Source organism: Pan troglodytes, chromosome X, assembly GCF_028858775.2.
Source record: "Pan troglodytes isolate AG18354 chromosome X, NHGRI_mPanTro3-v2.0_pri, whole genome shotgun sequence".
Taxonomy (NCBI): Eukaryota; Metazoa; Chordata; class Mammalia; order Primates; family Hominidae; genus Pan; species Pan troglodytes.
In genome coordinates this window covers 112,060,891-112,081,988 of record NC_072421.2, presented here as the reverse complement: position 1 = coordinate 112,081,988, position 21,098 = coordinate 112,060,891, and the positions used below count along the sequence as shown (strand labels likewise).

Below are 21,098 nucleotides of genomic sequence, written 5' to 3'. Positions count from 1 at the left end.
TGCCGCAAAGCTTCACAGACAGCCCCCATTACTTCAATCAAGCCCAAATTTCTTCCTCATCTGTTACCTATCTCGGCATAATTCTCATAAAAACACACATGCTCTCCCTGCCAGTCGTGTCTGACTGATCTCTCAAACACCAGCACCTTCTACAAAACAACAACTCCTTTCCTTCCTAGGCATGGTTAGCGCAGTCAGAATTATTACACAAGAGCCAGGACCACACCCTCTAGCCTTTCTGTCCAAACAACTTGACCTTACTGTTTTAGCCTAGCCCTCATGTCTGCATGCAGCGGCTGCCACTGCTTTAATACTTTTAGAGGCCCTCAAAATCACAAACTATGTCAAATCACTCTCTACAGTTCTCATAACTTCCAAAATCTATTTTCTTCCTCATACCTGATGCATATACTTTCTGCTTCCCGGCTCCTTCAGCTATACTCACTCTTTGTTGAGTCTCCCACAATTACCATTGTTCCTGGCCCAGACTTCAATCCGGCCTCCCACATTATTCCTGATACCACACCTGACCCCCATGACTGTATCTCTCTGATCCACCTGACATTCACCCCATTTCCCCAAATTTCCTTCTTTCCTGTTCCTCACCCTGATCACGCTTGATTTATTGATGGCGGTTCCATCAGGCCTAATCGCCACACACCAGCAAAGGCAGGTTATGCTATAGTACAAGCCACTAGCCCGCCTCTTAGAACCTCTCATTTCCTTTCCATCGAGGAAATCTATCCTCAAGGAAATAACTTCTCAGTGTTCCATCTGCTATTCTACTACTCCTCAGGGATTATTCAGGCTCCCTGCCTTCCCTACACATCAAGCTCGAGGATTTGCCCCACCCAGGACTGGCAAATTAGCTTTACTCAACAAGCCCTGAGTCAGATAACTAAAATACCTCTTAGTCTAGGTAGGTACTTTCACTGGATAGGTAGAGGCCTTTCCTACAGGGTCTGGGAAGGCCACCACAGTCATTTCTTCCCTTCTGTCAGACATAATTCCTTAGTTTAGCTTTCCCACCTCAATACAGTCTGATAACAGATGAGCCTTTATTAGTCAAATCAGCCAAGCAGTTTTTCAGGCTCTTAGTATTCAGTGAAACCTTTATATCCCTTATGGTCCTCTGTCTTCAAGAAAAGTAGAATGGACTAAAGGTCTTTTAAAAACACACCTCACCAAGCTCAGCCACCAACTTAAAAAGGACTGGACAATACTTTTACCACTTTCCCTTCTCAGAATTCAGGCCTGTCCTCGGAATGCTACAGGGTACAGCCCATTTAAGCTCCTGTATAGACGCTCCTTTTTATTAGGCCCCAGTCTCATTCCAAACACCAGACCAACTTAGACTGTGCCCCCCCCCCAAAAAAAAACTTGTCATCCCTACTATCTTCTGTCTGGTCATACTCCTATTCACCGTTCTCAACGACTCATACATGCCCTGCTCTTGTTTACACTGCCGGTTTACACTGTTTCTCCAAGCCATCACAGCTGATATCTCCTGGTGCTATCCCCAAACTGCCACTCTTAACTCTTGAAGTAAATAAATAATCTTTTCTGGCAGGACTATGCTGAATCTCCTTAGGCACTCTCTAATCAGATATCCTGAGTCGTCCCAATTCTTAGACCTTTTATACCTGTTTTTCTCCTTCTGTTATTCCATTTAGTTTCTCAATTCATCCAAAACCGTATCCAGGCCATCACCAATAATTCTATATGACAAATGTTTCTTCTTACATCCCCACAATATCACCCCTTACCACAAGACCTCCCTTCAGCTTAATCTCTCCCACTCTAGGTTCCCACGCTGCCCCTAATCCCGCTTGAAGCAGCCCTGAGAAACATCGCCCATTCTCTCTCCATACCACCCCCCAAAAATTTTCGCCGCCCCAACACTTCAACACTATTTTGTTTTATTTTTCTTATTAATATAAGAAGGCAGGAATGTCAGGCCTCTGAGCCCAAGCCAAGCCATCGCATCCCCTGTGACTTGCATGTATACATCCAGATGGCCTGAAGTAACTGAAGAATCACAAAAGAAGTGAAAATGCCCTACCCCACCTTAACTGATGACATTCCACCACAAAAGAAGTGAAAATGGCCAGTCCTTGCCTTAAGTGATGACATTACCTTGTGAAAGTCCTTTTCCTGGCTCATCCTGGCTCAAAAATCACCCCCACTGAGCACCTTGTGACCCCCACTCCTGCCCGCCAGAGAACAAACCCCCTTCGACTGTAATTTTCCTTTACCTACCCAAATCCTATAAAACGGCCCCACCCTTATCTCCCTTCCCTGACTCTCTTTTCGGACTCAGCCCGCCTGCACCCAGGTGAAATAAACAGCCACGTTACTCACACAAAGCCTGTTTGGTGGTCTCTTCACAGGGACGCACATGAAAAAAGTTATCTGGGGCAATTCTGTACCTTGATTTGCAAACCTATCTCTTCCTCTCAACTGTCTTCTTGCTTAAACTGTACCAGCATATAGACCACTGGTGATTTTCCTAAAAAAAAATAAAGAGTTTAAAAGCTAATGAATTCAGAAATGAGTAAAAAACTAGTGACAGTTTCTGGATATTCTATAGGTTTTGCTCTGAATAGTATTTGGAAACTGATTCTTAAAATACTCTTAGATAGCAGGTAGATGTGTTTGGTATGCTTTATTTTTATTTAAAAATCAAGTCATAATATTTACTAAACTTGAAATGACAAGTTTCACTGTAAAAATTAAAGAAAACAATTCAATACAAAATATATTGTCGATCTGAAGTTGTATGATGGAAGAAAACATTTTAAAGAATACATAAAATGGATCTTTAAAATTGGATCTTACATATACTTTGCATTTAAAATGCAAGTGCCATGTTTAGATTTGAACTCGTTAAATTATGAAAATATATTACTATTATATATGAAATTAGATTAAAATAGAATCACTTATTATGCTACAAAAGTATAAAGACAGTAGTAATTTCATGGAATATGCAGTCAAAATGTTTCCTGTGTTATTATAACTGCCTTTTATTTCCCAGTAAATGTGATTCTTAAGGTGATATTTTAAAATATTTTTAATATTTTTTAAATATTGTGATTCACCTTTTATTTTCCTATTTCATTACCAATTATTATTATTAGATAGCATTTTGCATACTTTTTCCATCTTTATTACTATTAGTAAATAGCTATCCTTCACCTCTAAAAACAAACTGAGATATTTGAAAATACACACATTCCTGATTTGTAGAAGGCGATATATGATTGATGTCTCCTGACTTGTCTTCCATTTAGTTCCTTGAAAACACTGTAAATGAAAAATGATTAAGTAAATGTTATACTGAGAGCATGTTGTTGTGCATGAGTATTTGGCATATTTTTAAACCTTAAGGCTGTTAATCAAGGTACTATGGAAAAAGAGCACACAACCTTTGTAATTAGACAGATATGGGTTTGAATCTTGGCTCAACGCCTTATTAGCTGTGTGTTTGGGCACATGACTTAACCTGTCTCTGTTTCCATTTCCTTTTTCTTACAGTTGTTGTGAGAATGACATGAGATAATATATGTACTTTGCAACACGCACTGAGTAGGATATGGTTAGGGATCAATATTTGTTGATTCCTTTCCCTTTCTCTTTCCTTTTCATTAGAAGTGTCCGTGATTTCTTTCTTGGACTTCCTCCTATCTCCGAGATTCTGCTCTATATTTACTAGATGGAATGGTATATATAAATAACAACTTCAGTAATACTATAGTTTAAACATTACTGACATAAGTTTGAGTAAATAGAAAATTCAAACTACCTATCAAAACATACATTCAGGATTGCTGTGGGCTATGTACTTTCCTTCTCATCACCGTTCCTTTGTGCACACCTCAGTGAAAGTTAACTATTTAAAATGTGATTGTAACATATGTGAATGTTTCAATTTAATTTCAAATCAATACAATATATGCAAGGCACACATGCAAATGAATCATGGAAAAATAATCACAGAGGTAAGCAGATTTCAATCTATGAAATGCATGTTATTTTTATCTTTTAAATCATGCCATTGAGCTTGTTTGATTGTTCATGTTATGATTTCATCTTTCACATAGTCTGTAGTTCACAGAGACATTGTCCTTAAAAACCACATGAAGGTCACTGGTTTCCTTATAAAAATGACATAATGTATTAAAGCTGGAATTCTGTAGCTAGTGACTCATGCTTGCATTTGTACATTTTAAGAGATGTAATTTATAGAAAGGAAGCAGCCAGTCTTGAGCTCTTTCAGACTTCGATTGCTCAAATAAATTAAGAAATAAAGGCTATCATAAATAAGAGCACATGGCCTGTTAACTGGTCAGTCATCTAATTTAAACTTCAAAAAATACTCTTATTTGTCTTTACATGTTTCTCTCTCATTGTGAAACATACGGATATTATATAACACACACACATATACATCTTCTACCTATATGTTAGTAAGAATAAAAGTCATAATTTTGAAAGTATTCACATACTTGTATTAACTTTCTAATTTTTGAAGGCAAAAATGCAAATGTACTTTCTGTTCATTTTGAATTTATTAAGCATGACATGATTCTCAAGGACAGTATGATGTAGTCAAATTTTTAAAGGCTTTCATTTAATATGCTACATAGGCTTCAAGAGGCAGTGAACCATGGTGGAAAAGAACCTGATTTCAGAGTTAGGAAATTTAAGTTCTCTCTGCAGTTTTGCCAATAATTAGCTGTCTGACCTGAAGCAAATCAAGAACCCTCTCTAAGTCTTAATTTGTTCATCTTTAATAATATATAATCATTTAATAATAACAGGCAATATTGAGTCACTTACAAATGTGATCAGTATGCTTTAGTTCTACTTGCTTTATTAGAGTGCTCAGTATTTAATGTGTTATTATTTTCATAACGTTATCCATGCATTTAGGAATTATAAAGTACTTTGCTGGTATTCCTAAAAATAATCTCATAAAATGGATGACTTTTTGGCATTGAGAACTAACAGTCATATGGTATTTGGACTATTAATTTTAACTGAAAGTCTATCTACAGCTCATTACTTACTTGTAACTTAAACCAAGGTATAATTCAGGTTTCTAAGGGCTTGCTGATAACAAGTAATTCATATGACTCCTAACTATATAAGGGACCTTACATATTTCTATTGGCATCATTCAAATAATCTAATACATTGCTAAACACACAAAAGGCACTCAACTCCTGTTTGCTGATTTACTTATTTTTATTAAGTTAAGGGAATAAAAGCAACAGGACTGAATATGAATGACTCCAGACTCATGGAGGCTTTTTCTGTTGTTAAACAAAAGTCTTATCCATCTGAAAATCTCTGTGAGTCAGTCAAAAAGAGGTTTGGCCACTCTATGTTTAGGTGATAGTGAAAATGGCACCCAAAAGGGTTGATCCAAATTTACACTTCCTCTCTGGGCTTTGGGGTAAAGAGGTTTTTGTATCAATATTTTCATCCCATGCAATCTCTTTTCTATCTACTGTGCTCTTACAATCTTCTCTGAATTTAACAGTAACCTTTGCTGCCAAATCCTTCGTGTAGAGCTCATATATTTGATCTCCAGCTACTGACTAGACTTCAAACTACTAAAGATCAGAATTAAGTATTGTTTCCTCTTCTGGGAAGCCCTGAAGTACTCAGTCAAATGTCTTGCCCAGAGCAGAATCTTAACAATTATTGAATGTAACAATGTCTAAAGTTGGGGAAAACCTGAGAAAAGTTTCATCATTAATATTCCCAGGTAAATATCAATCTTAAATATTACCCAAAACTTTAAATAATAAATGCTTTATTTTTGGACTTCCATTCTTTTCTTTTCTCTCTACAACCTTCTCTTTTTTGTACAATTTTGAAATTTAGCTAAACTAATGTAGCATGGATTGTTCGAAATTCTATCTCCAGAGATCCAGTATCACATTTTCATTTCTCCAGAGAACATCTGATGGTGCATGTCTCACCATTGTTTTAAACATATTCAGATTAGAGGTGACTCTCACCCCCACTAACTAGTTCCTGATTTACCTCTTCTCATACCGTGAAACATGAATATCCTCTGGCCCTTTGGAATATTGTCCTTCTGTGTCAATTCAAACCCTACTTGTCCTCAAGCTCCAATTCATTTCCTCTCTATGCCAATAAAATTCCTTTAGTTGTTTCTTTTCCTTCATTTTTATGTGGTACACAATTTAGTCCTTCACTATATAATGTCTTGATTTTTGTTGCATGCCAATACAGTTTATCTTCCCAAATAGAAGATAAATTTCTCAATGGTAGGAACCGTAAAATGTTTGCTAAATCCTCCCTTGACAGTTTTGTGACTCTAAGAACAAGTGTTATATTCTCTAACATGTGTTTTTTACAATGTCGGGTATAATTTAGCTTCAAAAAATATTGCTTTGCTTTTTTTTTTTTTTTTTTTTTTTGGAGATGAAATCTTGCTCTGTCACCCAGGCTGGAGTGCAATGGCACGATCTCGGCTCACTGCAACCTCTGCCTCCTGGGTTCAAGCGATTCTCCTGCCTCAGCCTCCCAAGTAGCTGGGATTACAGGCACACACAACCACGCCTGGATAATTTTTGTATTTTTAGTAAAGATGGGGTTTTGCCATGTAGGCCAGGCTGGTCTCGAACTCCTGGCCTCATGTGATCTGCCCACCTTGGCCTCCCAAAGTGCTGGAATTACAGGAGTGAGCCACCATGGCCGACACAAAAAATATTTTTTAAATGATGATGATGATGTGATAGAAATCTACAAGATTACTCAGACAGATCAAGAGCAGGCTGGAGTACCACAAGTTAAGATCTGACTGAGGACAAAAGTTTGAATAATTCTTTTGAAATTATTTTATAGCAACACAAATTGTACAGCTTTAGATTCATTAAAGATAGTGATAAGGTATCTAGATATATTTTCCAGGGGAAAGTAATTGGAAATCAAAACGGAACACTGATAAAAGTCATGAACAAGCTATAAATAACTTTTCTTTTTCTTCTTCCTGCCATTTGGGATCACCCCCAAAGACTCAAAGGAGTTCTGAATACAAATAGAGGAAACTGAATACTCCTCAAAAAATAAATGTTCTAGTACAGGGGCAAAATGATCATATGAAATATAATTAAAGGCATCTAGATGAATGTTTGTCCAGAATTTGTTTTCTTTTGTAACCCTTTATAAGGTAATAGCCTATATCCAATTCAATCTAAAAATATAATAAAGGAATAAGACAATTTCTAATCATGAAGCTAAACCATAAACTCAGCATTTACGTTATTGATATTCAGCAAGATATTAATGAACTCCCATTTAAAATTCTCCACTGAAAGCTAACTTTGGGATAATATTATTCAATTATTTCATCAATTTTTATACTAATTAAAATTTTCTCTTAAAAATTGTTTTTCTAATACTTGTATTTAAAGCAAACATTGCTACCTTATCCACATGCACAGTATATTTTAAATGTTTAAATCCAGGGTATGCAATGTTAAATTGTTTATCAGTGCTTCTGTATTTTAAAAATATGCCATGTGTGTGGGTAAAGTAGAAATGTTTTCTTTAAATACAAGTATTGGAAAATGATTATTTTTAAATGCAGAAGGTACCCTCTGTTATCTGGGTTCTGGCTATTACAGGAAATGTGAAAGGGATAGGGCTAATAGTCATGAAAGTAAGAGAGAAGTCATAATAAGTTGAAGCACTCTTTTGAAAAATTTGAAGCAGAACTCAATCAAGGCTTGATTTACTTTAAGGAAACTTTGTTTGGCTAAAGTGCAACCAGATAGCTAGACTTCCAATATATTCTGCAGAAAATGATTTGGGATTTTTTTTGTGTGTTTTAATCTGCCATATTGCTCATTAGTCAGTCTATTGTTATTTAAATCTTGACCACATGCAAATGAATGTCTGATTCTTTGTAGAAAACCAAGTATTTATCATGCTTTTTAAACATCTGGGAGTAACATGACTCTCTCTCTATATATATACAAATATACATACACATATCTATATCTATATCTAACTTCCTAATTGTATCATTTATTTCTAAGCATCTAAAGTTCTCTGGAACTAAATATCCATGACATGAAGAGAGGGGAAAGTACTGGAAATAGAATGAAATTTTAGGGCCGAGCATGGTGGTTCGTGCTTGCAATCCCAGCACTTTGGGAGGCAGAGGCAGGATGATTGAGACCAGGAGTGCGAGACCAGCCTGGGCAACATAACAAGACCCTCATTTCTACAAAACAACAACAACAACAACAACCTGGGCACGGTGACACACACCTACAGTTCCAGCTACTCGAGAGGCTGAGGTGAGAGAATCGCTTGAGCCCAGGGGTTGCAGTGAGCTATGATCGCATGACTGCACTCCAGCCTGAGTGACAGAGTGAGACCCTGTCTCAAAAAAATAAAAAGAATGGAATTCTGAATAAGAACTCATGGGTTTGTTTGAATCTGGCTGTAGAATTAATTGTGTGACTTTACATAAGTAATTTAACCTTTCTTACCCTTCGTTTTCTCATTTGTGTAATCAATGTAGTAATACTGGCCCTAACTAAGTCGAAGTTATGTTGAAAATCAAATGAAGGGATATATGAGAACAATATATACAATCTCTAAAATATCTACAAAGAAAATTTGTATTATGGTGTAAAAAGTAGATATATGACTAATAAGGATATTCTGTGACTGTATTATTAAACCCTTTCAGCTATATGTTGCCTTCGTTAGAAAATAAGATAAAAAATTAGGGAGGAGAAAACAGGAAACAGAATATAAGAATTGCTCTTAGGCTGAAAAAATTTACAATAGGAAATGAAGAAAATTTTAAAAATACATGATAGAAAATATAAAAAGAGTTAAGAGAGAATGGAAAGTAGATATTGGGATGAATCTCAAAAAAACATATCTGCATTAGCGAATCTGTAGTAAGATCAAGAAATTTGGAGTTCTCTACATGTTATTTGTAATCTCTCTTTCTGAAGCCTTTAGAGCTATAGGAATTAAAATAATGAAAACTTTTGAACTAGAAAGTACAAGTATCTCCAATGTTCTTTACTATGGGTAAAAGAATTATCTATGTTCAAAGGTTGACAATATGAATAACTGGAATTGTTTACATTTGTGAATTGCTTACATGTCAAAATGCCTTTTGCCAATGCATTTTGATCCATTTAACCTTTACTTCTTTTTCAATTTCTATATATTTATTAAACATTTTAATATTGAAAACTGTTTTACACCCATCTCTCTTCTCCCCAAAAGTAAAATATCTATTATGGTATGATTCACCGTTCAAGATGTCTAGAAATCTTCTAGAAACCCTATTGAGAAAAAAAAATGCTAATTATTTTTAGTAACATTTCTAAATCCTAAGGAAGTTCATTTTTTTATATATTAGATTAACTATAAGATATGGCTTAATCGTTTCTGAAAATGCAGGAGAGTGTTATCTGTCCTATCAAATAGTTAAGTAACTTCTTTTGTGTAGAGTTTGTAGCTGCACAGTTTAATTTATTATAAATCACCTAAAATGAATGTTACTTATTATTAATAGCCAAAGATATCTTAAATTTACTTTAAATAACAAAAGACAAAAAGAAGACATGTCTTCAATCACTCAGAAATCTTTAAGACATGAATCATTTCAAATGTAGGGCACTGGAGTGAATGGAAAATGACAAGTTAGAGACCTGAAGTGAATATTGACTTGAGATTTTATAAGAATTACTTAAGTAGCTGAAGAGTCATAACCATTAATCTTCTGGGGCATAAAATCAACTACCTGAGTATTATTATTTGAAGTGGATTTTCAGAATTAGAAACTGTTGATATTTTCTTAAAGTTGTAGCATTTGAAATTATCTCAGTAACCATCCAGTCTGATTTTCTCTTTTGGCGGAGGAGGACATAGAGGCTTATAACAGACTAGAACTTAGGTCATTTAACTCCAAATTTGCACTATAAATACCTTTCCCACAGTGCTTGTGTCTTTTTGTATATTAATTATTCAGCAAATATATGTTGAGAGAAGCCACAATATGTAATGATATATGCAAACGGTAGTTGGGGAGTATAAACATGAATAAATTATAATCTTTGTTCCATGTGAATTTATAATCCAGTAGGAAAGATAAGACTCAAATTTAAAAGTGACGTGATGCATGTAAAACCTTTAACACCAGGCCTGCCTCTAAAGTATAAGTTAAAAACCAAGTAATAAAAATAAAATGCGATAGAAGCCAGGTGCGGTGGCATGCACCTGTGGTCCCAGCTAATCAGGAGGCTGAGGCAGTAGGTTCACTTGAGCCCAGGAGTTCAAGGTCAGCTTTGGCAACATAGCAAGACTCCATATCTAAGGAAAAAACAATGTAATACAATGTGCTAAGTGCCATGTAAGAGGTGCAAACAATTATGTCTATTTTCTTAAAATTTAAAATGGAAATTCTGGTGTTCTTACATATGTGAGTGTAACCTAGATGACTTTTTAAAATATGGCCAGTAGTCTTTTTACACTGCACACACAAAATTATAACACATTTGCATTCTAAGCATTGCTTCTTGGCTTTATAGTCTGCATGATATCCTTCTTCCTCACCCCCTCCAATCAAACCGTACATCTTTCTCTGAATTAAGCATGAGGATTTCTCTGCAGTCATTTCCTAATGTTCCCTGTTAGCTGAAGCTCATCACTTCATAACCCACTTTAGAGTCCCTGGGTTTCATTCTGATATTCAGCAGCTACTTTGGTAGCTGACAACTTTTAGCCTTATCTATGCTCTGCCCAGGAATTGGGTAGCATTATTTGGTGCCATTGTAAAGAGAGTGGGAGATGTGCAGAGTTCAAACATGAGATAGGGAGTTGTCTGAAATGAGCTTTCAATTACTAACCCTAAGAGTCTATAATCACAATGGAATTTAAAAGGTGGCACATTTGAACAACATTTTTCAGAAATAATTCTGAAGCTGTATTAATGGACTGAAATGGGGAATAATTAAGAAAAGTTATCCACGAATGAATCCAAGGTAGGAAGAACAAGCATTATTTCAATTATCATAAGAAATTAAAGAAATCTGGGAGAAGGGATAGAGTGTTTTTTTTAATAATTTCTCACTCTATAAGTGTTGTGATAAATGTATTCTGTATTATACTAGAGAAACAAATGAACTTTTATTTGATCTTGTTGCTTCATTCTCAATCAAGAGACTCAGAATATCCACTATGTTTGTACAAATTTGGCTGCCTTTCTGAAAATGGCACTTACCCAAAGTAAAGTATAAATCTATGGTAAAAATTCAAATTACTTTATAACAATGTATTATCTTCTCAGCATTCAAATGTTTTTCACTTTTAAATTCTGAATTAGGTTGGTGCAAAAGTAATTGCGGTGAAAACCACAATGGTGAAAACTACAATTACTTTTGAACCAACCTAATAAAATTTGTGGGAGTTTTCTCCATGTTCTCTTCCCCATTTTATATATTATACAATTTGTGACTCTATATTTGTAACCTTAGGGAAGTCAGTCATATAACCTCAGTGGTTTCTGTATTCTGTATCTGTTTATAACAAAGAGGTTAGTTTGAAGGATCCTTACAGAAAGATTACCTAGTATAAGGCTCTCATTTTGGAGTTGTGGAAACTGAGGCCTGAGTTAAGCAAATGACTGGACCATTTTTTTCTTCATTCATCCTGAGTGAGAGAGTAGGAAAGAGAGAAATCAATGTTGCCTACACCATAAATTGCAAAACTACATTATTACATTGAATTGCCTTTACTGTCTAACAGTACTTATTTGTTTCTTTAGGGGAGTATTGTAGAATATGTTTTTCACCTCATTAGCATCCAACAAAGTGTTAAATGTACATTAAGCCCTCAACTGAAATTCTCTTGCTGAATTTCAACTAAGCCATTGCTGAAATTCCATAATTTTTACAGGCTTTTCTTTATTCATCTTCATCTTACAGTTCACTAATTTGGCAGATAAATATGGACAGTGAATTTTATAGATTTACTTACGTGAAATTTAGGAAATTGGCTGAGGTTTGGTAGTAGAAGCAAGAAAATTTGACACAGACAGTTACCCAGTGAGAGGTGGGTAATAATCCTCCAAACTAAAGAATCTGCCCTTGCTAACTTAAATAATACTTTGGAGAGCAAGTCATTGTATCAATGAATATTCATTTGGGCGCATAATTCTACCATACAAGTTCTTTTCCATTTACATAGTGATTTTAAAAATAGATATAGAGGTATGATGAAATGACTAAATAAATAAATCTATTGAGAAACCGGCTCATTTCTGCTTTTTCAAAATGAAGTTTCAAAAAATATTTGTTGGAGAGACACCAGATCTTCCTTGTTTTACTTCCTTCAAGAATGAAGTAATCAACTTCTTTCTGAATCTATTTTAGACTAACATTACATTTAAAAATAAAAGATACAGGCCTATTAGACCTCTGGGAGTCATTGACCAACCAAAAATGCTAGAACAATCTACCTACAAGCCACAAAGCATTAAATTAACTGTGTAATTAAGATAAAAAAAAACTAATAGATTCATGACGTGATCACTCAGAGCAATTCATTAATACTAATGTCTGATTTCCTTTAACATTATAAAAAGGAAGGAAATAAAGCTCTTATTTACAAGTTTATTTGCTGCAAAGGCATTTAGGAATTGCTATTTTAAAAAGAAAACTTGCGCTTCTTTCTGAGCCATCAACCCATACCGCAAAATGCGTGCAGAACTCAGTTTGCTAATAAAAAGAGAATTCTATAGCCATGCATGTGGTCAATGAAATGGTCTCTCACTCATATATGTATATATAATGGTGTATTTCACTGTGAAATGGAAAATAAAACAGTGTGGTAGGGCTAAGCTTTAGCTAAACTAATTTAAGAAGATTTATAATATTTTTATTGCCCTAAAATATGTTCAGAGAAATTACCTGAAATCATTTCAGGGGAAACTGTTATTCTGTTAGATGCCTTGAATTCTTGAATATTATTGTGCAGATGTGTTAAAAATTCTATTTTAGCTCTTCCTTCATCTTCTTTCACCTTTACTTTAACCATTGGAATACAATACAATCAATCAAGATATGTTAACTGATTACTACTATGGGCAAGGCACTTATCATACATGTGGGCTAGTCAACAAAAGCTTCCTGCAAGAGGTGGGGCTTGAAACGGACCTTGAAGATCAGACAGAATATAGATACATTTGGGAGAGAAAGCTACATACCACAGTACTGGACTTCTCCAATCTTTCTAGCAATAAATTCTTTTTTAATCACGGATCAGGTTTTTTGTCAATTTAAAATGGAAGTAAGAAATGGAAGTAATTGGTTTGGTTTTTGAATTTTTAAAAACCTACTTTTAAAAAGACTTTAATCATACTTAGAATTTTTCCAAGTATGGTCTTTCTACCCTGAAATAACTTTAGTCTAAGTATTGTACTCAGATATGGTTTTTCTACCTGGGCTCAGATCAGTAAACTAAAAAACTGGCAGTTACTTTTTATAGCACCTATTTTCCAAGTCATAGCTATCAAATTACTTTTCCTGACTCTAGTATGAAAAGGAAATACATGGCAAATGGGATCAGACAAGACTTGAAACCTTCCTGATATATGATAAATAATTTTTAACACAAACTCAAGATTTTATTGTCTTCATAATAAAACAAAAGATGACACTTAGAAATGGATCACTTGGACCTTTCTCTTCTTATCTCTTCCCAGTTCAAAATGCTTGCATCTTTTAATGGCAGCATTCTCTTAGATTTGCAGTTGGGCTCAGTGCACTCAAGCCTTAGCACAATATTCTTTGTAGTTTTAGCTTTTTTCCGAAAAATTGGCTTAGTCTGCCCACCATATTCACTGCGCTGCCTGTCATAATGCTGCTTTCCCTGGGCATACAGAGAATCTTTGCCCTTCTTGTACTGTGTCGTTTTGTGGGGTTGGTGCTAGCCACACTTCTTAAAGTCTTGTGAGTTTTATGAACATTCACCATGTTTGCGGGAGCGCTATCGGTACGGAAAGAGATAAACGATTTTTACTGATCCTTCTGTCAGTTGGTCTTAGACCTTCAGAGCTTCTATTTTACTGCTTGAATTTCAAGTAGGCAATATTATATAAATGACAAATATGAATGGCCTTTGTTGTGGTGTTACATGTGGTAGAAACCTGTGGGTCCAACTCACAGTAGTAACATCTGCCTGTCCAGTCATCTCTACATACAATAGCATTATTTCCCTGACTTCATTTCTGTCTTTGTATTATCTCTGTAACTCCCCTGAGCTTCACTCAGCTTCTTGTCCCTCAGTCTCTCAGCATTAACAGTACATTCTCATTTGCTCTACTTCTTTATTGGTAGGTGAATCTCTAGATGAAATGTTGCATGTCTGTCTCATTGCCTTGCCAAGCAGCATATCGAGGATTAATGGACATTGTCCATTAATATCCTCACATTTACATGCAAATTTGTTCTGTTAAAAGACTAGTTGTTACAGTATGAAAGAAAAATTAGCCAATTTCTAAACAGAGGCAATAGTTTGTTGTTTAACACCACGGCCTCTGGAATAAAACTGCCTGGTTTCAAGCTTGGTTTTGTTCATTCAGTTTGAACAGATTAACCTCTTTGTATGCCTCAGTTTCCCTAACTGCAAACTGGATAATAGTAGTACCTTCTCATGGGGTAGTCATCAGGCTTGTATGGTTATATACCTGTAAACCTCTTAGAACTGTGTAGTGCATGGTAAATGTCAATAAATAGTGGCCACTGTTACCATCTTTTATACCTCTCCTCTTAAGACTAATTACTTGCTAATTTGGGCAAGTCTTACTACTTTGATTACAGGAAGCTACAATTGAAGAGTATTCAGTGAGTCTTGATTACTGAGATAAAATGGGAGATACGTAAGTTTAAAATACACTTGCAAAAGATTTGAACACTGACATTTATTTGTAAGCGTTTACTGATTAGTTTAAAGAAGACATCATGTTTTATGAAAAAGTAAAGGAAATCCTAGCCAATTCATTCATTGCTATCCTTGTCTAGATATTAGTTGACATTATCTTTGGTTTCAGTGGTGTTCAGTTTTCACTTTTTATTTTTACATTGAGCTCAACCCCACACCTTGCCATTAACGCTAATTCAACTCTGAATTTAAATACCCGTATATGACTGGTGGCTGTTGCACTGGACAATGCAGTTCTAAAGGCTTTCTAATAGCTTTCAATAAATTTATGCATAGTTCTTAATAGGTAATAATAACAGTATGTTACCCAAAGGTGTACTTGTATTTAAAGGAGACAATGACTAAGATGAAAGAGGGAAATTCCTGAATGTAGAATTTCAAGTTATATGGAAAACCATGAAGGCTACTAGTTTAGGGACCAGAAGGCCTTTCGAGTGCTTCTCAAATTAGACCATGTAAGTGGTCATCTATGCATAAGGTTAACCATAATTAAGAAGAATGACTGTTTCAAATGCCAGCTATATGTACAATGCTATAATAAGCAACTATTTTAGGAAACTGCAGATGACACTGTCTTAGCCACAGCTGAGAAGAGGAATGAATAGCGAGGTTGAAGTAGAGATGCCGGGTGGGAGACAAAAACAGAATTAAAATTCCATCTTGTGTACAACTTATTTGAAATCCTGATTTCACTATGTCGTTTGTGCATTAAAATGTCAGAAGTGATTGGCAAAGAGTTGTTGCAGGTGAGCATTAGTATTAAATCTGCTAATGACTTGCCAAATGATGATGCAGCTTAACCACTTGGTTGTTTTCAATGTTATTTGTCTAGAATGGAGATGACTAGACTGTTTTGCAGCAATGTTCTCAGTATATGAAAAAGCCTTCTTAAAATGTCTTGAAGAATGGCAGTGTTGGAGAGATCCATAACTTGAGCACACATTAGACTGGAGATTGATGATTTCTTTTTGAGGTTCAACAGTACAATATGTAGATGAAATGACATAGGTAGCCTAGAATGCTAACAAATAAATAATAAATGTTGCTTAGTGCAATAATTTAAAATTTTCAAAGTGCTTAATACCCATCTGTTTCACAACAATCAGGTGGGGTTATATATGATACCGACATAAAATATCACAATAATATATTATTAACTTCAATTTATGATGAAGTTTTCCTAGTTTGCTCATGGCTACCAGGCAGCTAGAGGAACATAATTTAGCAGTTCTTCCACTAGACAATACTAAGCTGTATCAGATGCTTTACTAAAATAATCTCAGTACACGTACATCATCCTTTTGTGAGGTATTCCATTACTATGAAAGTGAGGTGGTAAGATGCTCCTTAATAATACTGGACAAATAGTCTGGAGCTTCAGGAGCCATTAAAACCTGGGAATTAATTATCTTTCAGCAGGCTCAGCAAACTGCAGCCTCCTTCAATCTCAGGCCTTGAACAATTTAATAAGAATAGCTGAGGATATTTAATGTTGGTTACTATAATCTCTCCCCCAAATTTTGTTTTAATTTTTGTGTTTCCCTTAGCTGGAGAGGGATGACGTTTCCTTGAAGGAAATACATGGAACAGTAAAATTATTGAGGCTTGACTCAGTTATGTTGGACGAATCTATTAGAATGTTAGGCTTTTTAGATTTTACTTTTATTGCTCTTCCCAAGTAGACTTGGAAGCACAAATAAATATTTCTTATTCTCTTGCCTTAAATTAACTTTTGAGAATACCTTGAGAAATTGAGGGAAAAAATCTAATGGCACCAATAAAATGGAGGATAATAATATCTTTGTCATTCATAGACTTGCTATGAAGACTATATGAAATAATATATATTTTATGTATATATATGTAATGGTCCTGGATCCACGTCTGGCATCCAGGAGGTTCCCAGAAATATCAGTTCTCACCTCTTTTCCGATGAATTCGTACTGCACAAAAGCCTGTTACGTTATCTGAAAAAGTCATCACTGTCATCCATGACACCTCTAGATGGAGATAAACCCCTCAAGAAAGCATAGAAAGGGTTAATAACCCTCTCTAGATAATGCAGATAGAAAAACACCGTCATTTTTGCTAAAGCACCCCAAATCCTACCTTGACATTGCAATCAACAAGCCTTATCCACCTTCCGAATTTCAGGACTTGCGTTGGGCTTGTTGCTGTAGATGATAGACGCTATTAGGAAAGAAATCATGTTGATGAAACAAACATTTTCTTCCCTCCCCAGGAGGATCAGGAGAATTTATTTAAGGAATGAAAAATATAATTAAATATTCTATAACCTACCTCCCCAAAATATGGACAAAATTATTTATTTCCCCCCACCTGTGGGGTGGAATGGGGGGGCATTGTAGATGATTCCCAAACAGCCAGGTGCTAAGGAGATTATACTCTTCAGAACAGACAATATTCAGTATGATTTCAGTACTGCAAAAGAGATGCAATGATCACGGTAGATATCATTTTCTGTGGGGCATGTCAGTTGGCCTTTGTCATTGTCTCTACACATATGTAGCCAACTACACAGTAACACCTTGTTTCTATTGCACTCATATTTTGATTGTCAGAATGGCTGATATGTACGTAAACTTCTTCATGAAAAATTTAAACTCTGGAGCCCAGATATCTTTTTTCATTACCGTGTATGTGAGGTCTCAATTGTCTGCAAACTGGGGAGCTCAGAGGTTACTCAGTGCGCCGCATTTCCTCACCCCCCGCCCCTCAAATCATCTTAGCTCAACCATATATGAGCGTCCCTCGGTTAGCCTGCCTAAAAGGTATGAGGTAAGGGGCATATGCACTTAGTGGCTCAGCAATCAGAGGCTTCCTTGGATGGGACTTATACTGGTAATATTAATGAAGAGGCTGCGCGGTACTGGCAGTGATTCCAGACCAAATCTTTTAACTGCCGAATGTCACTCGCTGAATTTTGAGTTGGGGAGCTCTGTTGCTTAAAATACAGGGTTCTCAAACACAATGCAAGTGTTTGTCACCTCAAGTCGCATACTACCCAACAGGAAGCAAAAGGCAAAGGGCATGGCGCAGAAAAGAAACAGACACACAGACACGTTTTGCAATGACGAACTTTATGTGACATCAGGAACGGCAACCTGTTCTCATGTTTAGCAATTCCGAGGAACGCTGTAAAGACTGCTTGTCAGGTAAAACTGAGTACAGGAATAAGAGGCAGCGCTGGAGACTTTTTCGCAATCCTTTTCAAAATATAAAACAGTAACCAAATGACTTAGATAAGCTAATTAATTATATTTAAAAAAAAGGTTCACTGGATGCCTTTATCCTCTCCTCTTAAGCTTATGTGATCACCAGCAGCGCTGTTCAAATTCAGCTAACAGCTGTTAGACCAAACACAGATCCGCAGTGTGTATCTCCCCAGAGTTACGGATGTTCGCTGAGACCCGCCAGAAAAATTAGGGTCGCTTTTCAATGAGAACATAATAAAGGATCCTTGGTTCCCCCTCTGCACACACTGTCCCAAACCTTGCGCCCCCTCCCACTTGCCTGCTGTCGGATTTCTTAAAATTGTAGTCGGTCCTGCAACTCAGTTGCATCTTCCGCAGCCCGACCCTCTACTCAGTGACATTGCGTTCAGTTTCCCTCCTTTCTCTCCTCCCACTCCTCACTTCTTGAGACCCCACCCCCGCCTTCCGTTTCTGTCTCGGCTTCCCCCGCGCCAGGTTCTCTAGACCCCCGCCTCCGCCCAGCGCCTTCATCTCGAGCCCCCGCTCCCAATCCTCTTAGAGACTTCTATGCTCCTTCCGTGGAACCTAAGCTCCTCTCTTCTTCCAGAGACTCAGTCTCCTCGCGATTTGCGCGTTCAGAGTCCCTCCCCCCAACCTCCGCTAGGGCCAGTGCGGTCCTGCAGGCTGCAGCCATCCGGGACCTGTCCCCGCTCCCCACCCCATCCCCCGCCTAAATCGTTGGGGTCTCGGCTAGCAATGCCGCCCGGGGCTCCAACTTACCACTAGCGTCCGGGAGGAAGACCAGGCAGCGGTCGCCGCGGCGGCAGCTAGACGAGAAACGGACTCGGCTGCAATCGCCCAGCGGAGCCCGCGGCAGTCGGTGCGCTGAGCTGCGCTGCGCTGCGCGCCGCAACCTCGCGCCTCGGCGGAGGGAGAGGAATGGAGGGAGCTCGGCGCGATAGGAAGCGCCGGCGAGTCGACCTCCTTTGGGCGACCGTGCGCCCCCCGGCTAGGTTTGGCTCTTTTCGCTCCGCTATCTTACTCTAGCTTAGTAACTGACCACCTCCAGCATCTCTGCACTAATCGCGTCTTCTTTCTTCTTCGTTGGCCCCTAACTAACTACACTACTCTAAACGGACGAAGGCCATCACACGAGCGCCACGACGATCTCGACGACTCCGACGACAACGATGTACAGACAGAGAGAAGAAGAGTTCATATGCAATCGGCAGGTAAGGGGCAAGGCAGGCCAATGGAGCAGCCAAGGCTAGCAATCTAGCCGCTCCAAAGGCAGTATCGGGAAGATCGGTGCATCTGAGGAAGGAAGCGTCCTCGGCAAGCACCAGAGCGCCTACCTCGCGCGGGTGAATCTGCACCACGCTCTTGGGCCAAAAGCGGGATGAGGGGAGGAGCCAAGAGCAGCCAATCAGCACTCAGCATTACGTGGCCCCCGGGCCTGTTTGGACCGGTCTCTTAGTGCATCTGGAGCCTGCTGGCAGGGGGCGCGAGACCCCATGGTGGAGATGGGGGTGGGGGTGATGATTAATCTGATTCACAAGGCCTAGAGAGTAGGGGGAACCAGGATCAGCCATGGCACCGGATAGAGAGAGAGGGAAGGCTTTCTCAAGAATGTACCCTCAAAGATTCATAGCATACCCCTCCCCAAACACACACACACACACACACACACACACACACACACCTGTACATTTCATTTCAACAAACAGCATTCTCAAGTCTTGCAAATTTCATCAAGCTTTGAAACTCCCTTCAAGGGTCTCTGTTCCGACTCTTGCCCATTCCTCCAACAGTAGCAACTGAGGCACTCACAGGGTCAAACATTTGGTGAGTGCGCAAAGGCCACAACCCTGTTATAAGGCCCACTTCCCCATCCTTGTCTCCCCATCCTTTCCCTAACCCCAAAGGAGAAAGAAAAGCTCTTGGCCTTCGAGCCCCGGGAAGGCACAGTTTAGTTCCTTTCTTGACCCCACAGGCCTCATTAGAAAGACACCTTGAGGGCAGCTCTTACGGGTTTCCAAGGGGGTGAACATATCTCTCTGGCACAGGGCCTTGGGCCCACAGCCAGTCGGTTGCCCAGTCGTTGGGGGGGAGGGAGGGGTGCTGTCAATGCAAGGTCAAGGCAGCAAGAGGTGAACCACAAAGGCTCTCTTTTGGCAACTGCTGGGATGCCGAGCTGCAACCGGTCAGGCAGAGCTCTTTTTCACAGGCTCCCAGGCGCCACCGGGCAGGTGCCTGCGGTGTCCTGGCGGCAGCGCAGAGAAGGGTGAACGGGGCCCCCTTGGCCAAGACGCCTCAGAGGCACCAAAACCAAGCTGAGTAATGGAGATGATCCCACGGAGAATGGGAACAGAAGCAGATCTCTCCTAAGAGGGAACGAAGGGGCGAGCGGGGGTGGTGGTCTCGGGTCGCGGCCGAGGTTTCTCGGCCCTGTACCGAGGACCGAGGTAGGAAAAGTGGAGATTGGCTCCCCGCCTGTCGGAGGTAGCTGGACCGAAGCAAAAGATCGAGCCTCCGGTTTGGCTACTTAGGACCGGACCGCAGCGCAGCGATTGTATAGAAGAGGCTACAGAGAGGCCGTACAGAGAGAGGCTTGGAGGACCGAACCTGGCAGAACGCAAAAGGGGTGGGAGCTGCCGGCTATTCTGAAGGCCGAAGTTTGCCTCAGTAGCCCCAAAAGTTAGGGATGGAGAAGGAAGTGGAAGCAATGATAAGGGTCAAGCCCCTTCCTTATTCTGGATGCCCTAGGAACAGTCATTTCTCTCTGTGCCTCTGTTTCCATATTTGTGAAAGGAGCTGTCCAGTCTATTCCAAAAGGGGCATTTTGGGAATCCTCTGATTCCCTCCATC

At 38.5% G+C, this 21,098-nt stretch overlaps 1 protein-coding gene and 1 pseudogene across 2 annotated transcripts in view; both read right to left on the bottom strand.

Annotated features, from left to right (window-relative positions):
- Positions 1-19,097, bottom strand: part of HTR2C (5-hydroxytryptamine receptor 2C) — a 325,108-nt gene extending 306,011 nt beyond the window's left edge. For both annotated transcript variants that reach the window (XM_009439546.4, XM_009439547.3), the window contains exon 1: positions 19,011-19,097. The gene's annotated coding sequence lies outside the window, so the exon portion shown is untranslated. The remainder of the gene's footprint in view (positions 1-19,010) is intronic.
- On the bottom strand, positions 13,727-14,048 carry LOC112206836 (large ribosomal subunit protein eL42-like; annotated as a pseudogene).
- Positions 19,098-21,098: the final 2,001 nt, after the last annotated feature.